General features: G+C 36.1%; 1 pseudogene; it reads right to left on the reverse strand.

The window, feature by feature from the left end:
* Nucleotides 1-8483: 8483 nt before the first annotated feature.
* Nucleotides 8484-9284, reverse strand: LOC136389008 (nascent polypeptide-associated complex subunit alpha pseudogene; annotated as a pseudogene).
* Nucleotides 9285-9743: the final 459 nt, after the last annotated feature.

A 9743-nucleotide genomic window follows, 5' to 3' on the forward strand; every position in this document is an offset into this window, starting at 1 on the left:
GTATCAAACAGGCAACCTCAGCATTCCAGGTTGATGCTTTATCCCACTGTGCCACCACAGGTCAGGCAAGACTTATTTTTTATTTTAAACCTATTCTATAAGTTGGTGTTGATAGTAGGGGGAAAAAGCCTTGAGTATTTGTCAAATTATTGGTAGATAGCTGTTTTACCCACAGTGACTTATTTATGCTCCAGAACAACCTTGTGAGGTAAAAAGTACTATTCTCTTTTTACATATAAGAAAAAAATTAGACTTAAAAAAGTTAACTTGGCCAGGGTCAAGGTTCCCCAGCCAGTGAAAAGTGTAGCAGGCGGGGAAAAAGCCTTGAGTATTTGTCAAATTATTGGTAGATAGCTGTTTTACCCACAGTGACTTATTTATGCTCCAGAACAACCTTGTGAGGTAAAAAGTACTATTCTCTTTTTACATATAAGAAAAAAATTAGACTTAAAAAAGTTAACTTGGCCAGGGTCAAGGTTCCCCAGCCAGTGAAAAGTGTAGCAGGCCTGGCTGCAATGTTCTGTTCATGCCTCTGGGTGCCTAGGATTCCGTCCACTGTTCCCTGCATTAATCTTAGCTAGTCTTTATCAGCTCGCCCTGCAGTTCGGCTTGGAGACAAATACTTTCTCTAATAATTGCTCCTTGACCTTCAGGTTGGCTCAGGGTTGGAAGCCATGCTTCTCATATATTAGCAGTGCTTTGGCTTTGCTAAGTTACAGTCAGAGGTTGCTTGTTAACTTGTGAAAAAACATTTTCTATTATAAGGAAAGAATGATATGATAGTTAGTATTTTTAATTGAACAACAAAAGGCTGCTCTTATAGTGTTAGAGAGGAAAAGAGGGCATCTGCAATGGTTCATGTCAGGAAAATGTAAAAATCCTGACATAATGTTATACGTCAGTAATACCTTAATAAGAAAGAAAATGAAATCACTCCGAAGACTTTTCTATAAGTTTGCCTCTCTCTTCATTCACATATATTTGTTCACTGTTCACAGACTGGCTCAGATCTAAGGTTTACAGAATCATCATTAGAGTGTTTACCTTTTCCACAAAGGATTCACCTTGAAAAGAATGAGTCCACATTTTTTGAAAGGATTTGCAGTAGTGAAAATGGCAGGTTCCTTCTAGAATGGCTAGCTTTTGGGGTATATCTGAAATTTTGATGGATCATGATGTAAGCCTGCAGCCAAGCAGCTGGGAATCTTTTCCCACTGGTGAGAAGGTTCATGCTGAAAGATGGAAAATGATCTTACAGCAGAAATAACAGTGGTAAGTTTGACTTTCCTCTATTCCCCCAGGTATGCAAAAAAATGTGATGTGAATTAAATTGTCCTTAAAAGAAAAAGAACACACACATTTATTGGAAGCCAAAAAGAAGCAATGTGTGTCCGTATGCTCTGCCACTCATTGTTCAGACACAGTTTGCAGCCCTGCGCTGGCTTACGAAAAAACAACGAAGCCCAAGTTCTTTTCCATAAAGTTATATAGTATCATTTGGACAGTAATTGTGCTCTCCATTTTTTAACTTATAATTGTACTTATAATAAAAATTGCAGCCTGGCTGCTTTTTCTATACCTCTGAAGACTGAGCTGAAACTGGTTTAAACCCCGACTTAAATGCAGTATGGAACTCAACGTTTCTCGCAGTTTTCAGGGGCTTGTGGCTCAGTCAACTGACTTTCATTTCTCCATGTTTCTTCCATCTGACTGCTTGTGTCCAATGCACTTTCCTCTTTATATCAGTGGTTCTTTCCTTAGTTTCCCTAAAACTAATCACATGTATTCATAGTGTTTAGAAGAATTACGCTGTAGAGTTGGGTAATATGGTGAGATAACAAAGCACAGCACACAATAGAAATAAATATGAACATTTTAAACCATTTTCTACCCTACCTATTTTTATACTTCTCATCTATTTTCTTGTTCGCTGTGCCCAACCCTACAACACCAATCAATGTCAAGCATTATTACTTTGAATATATTTTCTCTTTTCATTCTGGTACTTATGCATTTATTGGTATGTTTAATGATACCCACATTGCTCTGAGGTTCTGTTCATTTTTCCCAAATTTTGTTCTTTGTTTTACAGATTTTATGATCTCTATTGATCTGTTTTCAAGTTTGCTGATTCTTTCTTCTGTCAACACAAATCTACTTTTGAACTCTCTTATGGGTTGAATTGTATAAAGACCTAAATCTCCAGTACCATAGATTGTGAATTTATTTGGAAATAGGATTATTAAAGACATAATCAGTTAAGATGAGGTCATACTGGATTAGGGTGGGACTTTAATCCCATATGACTGGTGTCTTTATAAAAAGGGGACATTTGAACATGGATAATCACATACACAGAGAGAATGCCAGGTAAAGATGAAGGCAGATATTGAGGAGATGGAGAAGTCAAGGAACACCAAATATTGCCAGCAAACCAGCAAAATGTAGGAGAGAAGCATGAAACATATTCTCATTCATGACCCTCAGAAGAATCCAAACCTGTCAACACCTTGATCTCAGAATTCTAGCCTCTACAACTGTGAGACAGTAAACTTCTGTTATTTAAGCTGCCCAGTTTGTGTTACCTTGTTATGGAAGCCATAGCAAACTGATCCTTTAATATATAATATTTTATTATATATTAAAAGATATAATATATATCCTTTATTATATATTAAAGGATAATAAATATATATATCACTAAACTCTTCTTTAGTGATATATATATATTTATTTCAGCTAAAAACCTTATTCCAGAATTAACTTGCCCACCAAGTCACAGGCAGTGTTGGACAAATGTTATTCAAGAAGTAGTGAGGGAGGCAGAGGAGTCAGGTGAGAGATTTTTCCCATAGACATCCTTTCACTTGGGTATGTGAGGACTGGAGAATAAGTACCATAATGGTCACCTGAAAATGATCAGAAAATGGTGGAATCTTCCACAGATAGTAACCAAAGGTGGGGACAAGATTATGGACAGAGCATGCTAGAAGACAGTGGTTGGTTGGTGTAAAATAAAGCCATTCCCTGAAACCCGGATCAGCCCATTCCACATTTCAGTGATCTTTGCACACCAGATCATGCCCTTAACATCCATGTGCTACAAGAACACACAGCCCTAACTTGCTTCTAAGTGTGAACTCTAGTCCTTTATTTATTTATTTCACATCATTATTTGTTGATGCTATTTATGTTTTCTCCCACCTCAATTCCCCCAGTGATTGCAATGTTATTCAAGTTAATTTTTATAAATAAATTATTCAACAATGGATTAAGTATAAATTAGTAGACATATTTGTGCATCCATTTTGGTAAATAGAGAATGTGACATTAAGTATTAAAAACCTTTTTAAAAATTTTTTTTAAAATTTTTATTTATTCATTTTAGAGGCGACACACACACTCAGAGAGAGAGAGAGAGAGAGAGAGAGAGAGAGAGAGAGAAGGGGGGAAGAGCAGGAAGCATCAACTCCCATATGTGCCTTGACCGGGCAAGCCCAGGGTTTTGAACCGGCGACCTCAGTGTTCCAGGTCGAAGCTTGATCCACTGTGCCACCACAGGTCAGGCTGACATTAAGTATTTTATGCTAACATAGGCTCTTGGTTTCACTTATCATTAAAGTTTTCTGAATAATAATAAATTATGTCCTCCTCATTATTCTTCAGTTTCCTTTAAACTCCATGAATTTTAATAGAGAATAATGAAAAGAAATGAAAGTGTTCTTAGCTAGACTTCTGTGTAAGATACAACAGAATAGAAAGCACACACACTCACAGCTTCTTTCTTAATGAAAGTATTTTTTCAATTCCATCAGCAGACCATTTTTCTGCCTTAATTCTGAGGGACTTCCCCAAACACCAAGATTGAATGCAGTCATTTAAAGAAAATGAACCTTTGAAAATTGGTAATTCCCTTCCATTCCATAATTCAAAGTAATTTTTGGGCTCAAATACCATCCCAAGGCTAAAACAGTTTATTTGAAAGATAGCTTGCACAGGGAGGATCCTTGATCATTGTGTTTGTTTTTCTTTTTCTTTCTCATCTTGTCTTTTCTTCCTTATCTTTTCTGCTGTCTCTCTAACTCTGCTCCCCTCCCTTCCTTCTTCAGTCTTTTGAGGGATTTATTGTTACCAATCCTTGGTTCCCAAGACCCTGAGGGAGAGAGTCTTTTTCCTGAGAATTCTAGCAGAGCCCTTGTGCTTGGCCTGGCTCGGGTCTTATCCCCATGTATGTGAAGTAGCCTGACGAATGTGGCTGTGATGGGCCAGGACTTGGTTTTGATGTAACACTAAAGAGTAGGGATGGTGAGCCAAAGGATTGAGCAACAGGAGATAATGCTTCCTGAAGGCATCAGAGGGATTATTTTACTGAAAGAAGGAGGGAATGGATGGTAGCAAGAAGGAATAATAAAGTACCTCTGTAGTGGTCCTGTGTGTGTGCCTGCGTGTGTGTATACCTAGGTAATAAACTAAAAAGCCTTTTTTTCCAATACAAGTATATAATATTTTTTATCTATTTATAATTATACTTAACGTGATAAGAATTTGGTTTTGGTATAAAGTATAAATATATTTTGAATCGATTTTTTAAATGGACAATTTAAATAATACTGCTTATTAAACTATTCATCCTTTTTTATAGATAAATTTTTATTAATGTTAATGGTGTGACATCAATAAATCAAGGTACATATATTCCAAGAAAACATATCCAGATTATCTTGTCATTCAATTATGTTGCATACCCATCACCCAGTCAGATAGTCCTCCGTCACCTTCTATCTAGTTTTCTTTGTGTCCTTCCCCCTCCCCCTTCTCCTCTTCTCCTTCCCTCCTGCAGCCCTCCTCCCCCCTACCCCCGGTAACCATCACACTCTTGTCCTTGTCTCTTAGTCTCATTTTTATGTCCCACCAATGTATGGAATCATGTAGTTCTTGTTTTTTTCTGATTTCTTATGGCTGAGTAGTATTCCATAGTGTATATGTGCCACATCTTCTTTATCCAGTCTTCTATTGAAGGGCTTTTTGGTTGTTTCCATGTCTTGGCCACTGTGAACAGTGCTGCAATGAACATGGAGCTACATGTGTCTTTACATATCAATGTTTCTGAGTTTTGGGGTTATATACCCAGTAGAGGGATTGCTGGGTCATAAGGTAGTTCTATTTTCAGTTTTTTGAGGAACCACCATACTTTCTTCCATAATGGTTGCACTACTTTACATTCCCACAAACAGTGAATTAGGGTTCCTTTTTCTCCACAGCCTCTCCAGCATTTGCTATTACCTGTCTTGTTAATAATAGCTAATCTAACAGGTGTGAGGTGGTATCGCATTGTAGTTTTGATTTGCATTTCTCTAATAACTAATGAAGATGAGCGTCTTTTCATATATCTGTTGGTCATTTGTATTTCTTCCTGGGAGAAGTGTCTGTTCATGTCCTCTTCCCATTTTTTTATTGGATTATTTGTTTGTTTGTTGTTGAGTTTTTTGAGTTCTTTGTAAATTTTGGATATTAGGCCCTTATCTGAGCTGTTGTTTGAAAATATCATTTCCCATTTAGTTGGCTGTCTGTTTAACAATTTTGTTGTCAGTTTCTCTTGCTGAGCAAAAATTTTTTAGTCTGATGTAGTCCCATTCATTTATCTTTGCCTTCACTTCTCTTGTCTTTGGAGTCAAATTCATAAAATGCTCTTTAAAACCCAGGTCCATGAGTTTAGGACCTATGTCTTCTTCTATGTACTTTATTGTTTCAGGTCTTATATTTAGGTCTTTGATCCATTTTGAATTAATTTTCGTACAAGGGGACAAGCTGTAGTCGAGTTTCATTCTTTTGCATGTGGCTTTCCATTTTTCCCAGCACCATTTTTTGAAGAGGCTTTCTTTTCTCCATTGTGTGTTGTTGGCCCCTTTATCAAAAATTATTTGACCATATATATGTGGTTTTATTTCTGGACTTTCTATTCTGTTCCATTGGTCTGAGTGTCTATTTTTCTGCCAATACCATGCTATTTTGATTGTCATGGCCCTATATTATAGTTTGAAGTCAGGTATTGTAATGCTCCCAGCTTCATTCTTTTTCCTTAGGATTGCTTTGGCTAATTGGGGTTTTTTATAGTTCCATATAAATCTTATGATTTTTTGTTCCATTTCTTTAAAGAATGTCATTGGAATTTTGATGGGAATTGCATTAAATTTATATATTGCTTTGGGTAATATGGCCATTTTAATTATATTTATTCTTCTATCCATGAACAAGGAATATTTTTTCATCTCATTGTATCTTTTTTGATTTCCCTTAAAAATGCTTTGTAGTTTTCTTTATATAGGTCCTTTACATTCTTTGTTATGTTTATTCCTAGGTATTTTATTTTTTTTGTTGCAGTCGTGAAGGGGATTCTTTTTTTGAGTTCGTTTTCTAATATTTTATTGTTGGCATATAGAAAGGCTATCAATTTTTGTATGTTAATTTTGTATCCTGCGACCTTACTGTATTGGTTTATTGTTTCTAGTAATCTTTTTGTGGAGTCTTTGGGGTTTTTGATGTATAGGATCATATCATCTGCAAAAAGTGATATCTTTACTTCTTCTTTTCCGATATGGATGCCTTTTATTTCTTTCTATTGTCTGATTGCTCTGGCCAGACTTCTAGCACCACGTTAAATAAGAGTGGAGAGAGTGGACAACCCCATTTTGTTCCTGATTTAAGGTGGAAAGTCCTCAGTTTTATGCCATTTAATATGATGTTGGCTGATGGTTTATCATTTATGGCCTTTATTATGTTGAGATATTTTCCTTTTATACCAATTTTATTGAGTGTTGTATTTTATTGAATGCCTTTTCTGCATCTATTGATAAGATCATGTGGTTTTTGTTCTTTGTTTTGTTGATATGGTGTATTATGTTAACCGTTTTATGTATGTTGAACCATCCTTGAGATTCTGGGTGAATCCCACTTGATCATGATGTATTATTTTTTTAATATGTTGTTGTATTCGATTTGCCAGTATTTTGTTTAGTATTTTAGCATCTGTATTCATTAGAGATATTGGTCTGTAGTTTTCTTTTTTTGTGCCGTCCTTGCCAGGTTTCGGTATGAGGGTTATGTTGGCCTCATAAAATGTGTTTGGAAGTATTGCTTCTTCTTCAATTTTTTGGAAGACTTTGAGTAGAATAGGAACCAAGTCTTCTTTGAATGTTTGATAGAATTTACTAGTATAACCATCTGGGCCTGGACTTTTATTTTTGGGGAGGTTTTTAATAACTTTTTCTATTTCCTCCCTGCTAATCGGTCTGTTTAGGCTTTCTGCTTCTTCATGACTCAGTCTAGGAAGGTTGTATTGTTCTAGGAATTTATCCATTTTTTCTAGATTGTTGAATTTGGTGGCATATAGTTTTTCATAGTATTCTACAATAATTCTTTGTATACCTATGATGTCTGTGGTGATTTCTCCTCTTTCATTTTGGATTTTGTTTATATGAGTCCTTTCTATTTTTTCCTTGGTGAGTCTTGCCAAGGGTTTGTCAATTTTGTTGATCTTTTCAAAGAACCAGCTCTTTGTTTTATTAATTTTTTCTATAGTTTTTCTATTCTCTATTTCATTTATTTCTGCTCTGATTTTTATTATTTCGTTTCTTCGGCTGGTTTTGTGTTGTCTTTGTTCTTCCTTTTCTAGTTCCTTAATGTATGAAGTTAAGTGGTTCACTTGGGCTCTCTCTTGTTTGTTCATGTGGGCCTGAAGTGATATGAACTTCCCTCTTATTACTGCTTTTGCTGCATCCCAGAGATTCTGATATGTTGTACTGTCATTTTCATTAGTCTGTATATATCTTTTGATCTCTGCGCTTATTTCTTCTTTGTCCCATTCATTTTTTAAAAGTATGTTGTTTAGTTTCCACTTTTTTGTGGGGTTTTTTTCCCTTTTTTTTGCAGTTGAATTCTAGTTTCAAGGCTTTATGATCAGAAAATATGCTTGGTACAATTTCAATTTTTCTGAATTTGCTGATGTTATTTTTGTGGCCCAACATATGGTTAATTCTTGACAATGTTCCTTGTACACTAGAGAAAAATGTATACTCTGTCGTTTTGGGGTGAAGTGTCCTGTAGATGTCTATCATTTCCAGGTGCTCTAGTATTTTATTTACGACCAATATATCTTTATTGATTCTCTGTTTGGATGACCGATCTCGAGCCGTCAGCGGTGTATTGATGTCTCCAAGTAAGATTGTATTTTTGTCAGTTTTTGTTTTTAGGTCAATAAGTAGCTGTCTTATATATTTTGGTGCTCCTTGGTTTGGTGCATATATATTAAGGATTGTTATGTCTTCTTGATTCAGCATCCCCTTAATCATTATGAAATGACCATTTTTGTCTCTGAGTACTTTTGCTGTCTTGGAGTCAGCATTATTAGATATGAGTATTGCTATGCCTGCTTTTTTTGAATGTTACTTGCTTGGAGTATTGTTTTCCTGCCTTTCACTTTTTTTTTCATCCCACAATAAGCCATAACTTTATTAATTATAGAAACAGTACAAATTTCAAACCAAGCTGTAGTAACTCTTTTGAACACCAAAAAGGAGTCCTCTTTTTAAGATGATTACATTGTTAATTCCATAATAGCATTTATAATATCATTACTGTTGTTCTTCAGGGCTCGAACTGCCTTTGCTCTTGACACATTTGCTTGTGACATGACCAATTCTATGTCCTTAACTTCCACACCTGTTTCATCAACCTCTTTTTCTTCACTCTCCTCTTGTACAGTTGGAGTCTGTTTGTTCTCTTGAATGTTTGAGACAGCTTCACCTTGAACTTTAAACTTCTTAGCAGCTGCTGGCTGTGCTTGCTGAGATAAATCCTCAATTTTGGCTTCTCCAAAAACTATGTAGGTATCTGAAGCTGGGCTCTTGTAGACATCTGGTTTTGTGATGACAAAGAGGATATTCTTAGATTTCCAGATAGTGACCCTAGTAACCCCTGTAACCTGTTGAAGACCCAGTTTGGACATAGCCTTCCATGCCTTCTTTTCACTCTGGCTTTGTTTCACTTTACTGGCTGGTTCTTCATCAATTTCAGCTGCTGCCACCAGCTGGGCTTGCTGTGTGGTTGCCTGTGTGGAATCTTGTTCCTCGAGCTCTGGTACTGATTCATCACTGTCAGATTCTGTTCCAGATCCTGTTTCAGCCTGGGGCTGCGGCTACTCCTGCTCCGTAGCAGGGACGGTTTCTGTGGCTTCCCCGGGCATTTTGTGCGTGGAACGCAGGGCCAAGATGGCAGCAGAAAAAAAAGTGAGCCTCCTGCCTTTCACTTTGAATTTGTTTTTATCCTTGTTGCTTAGATGTGTTTCTTGTAAGCAGCATACAGTTGGATTTTCGTTTTTAATCCATTCCACTACTCTGTATTTTTTTATTGGTGAGTTTAATCCATTTATGTTTAATGTAATTATTGACACTTGTAGATTCCCTATTGCCATTTTATAAATTGCTTTCTGTTAGTTTTGTATCTTGTTTGATTCTTCTCTTTTGTTTTTCTGTCATTTGTTTTTGTTTGTTTGTATTCCATACTTCTTTCCTCTGTTGCTACCTTTTTTAAGTCATGTGCTTCTTTGGTGGTTTTTTCAAGGGTGGTTACCATTAAGTAATGAAAAGGGTACCTACCATATTCATTGTAGTACCCTATCTTGCGAGTGATTCTGCACTTCATCATCCTTTGCTACTGTTAATCTCTGTCCTCTCCCCTTTTTTTTG

The sequence above is a fragment of the Saccopteryx leptura genome, chromosome 1 (assembly GCF_036850995.1).
Source record: "Saccopteryx leptura isolate mSacLep1 chromosome 1, mSacLep1_pri_phased_curated, whole genome shotgun sequence".
Taxonomy (NCBI): domain Eukaryota; kingdom Metazoa; phylum Chordata; class Mammalia; order Chiroptera; family Emballonuridae; genus Saccopteryx; species Saccopteryx leptura.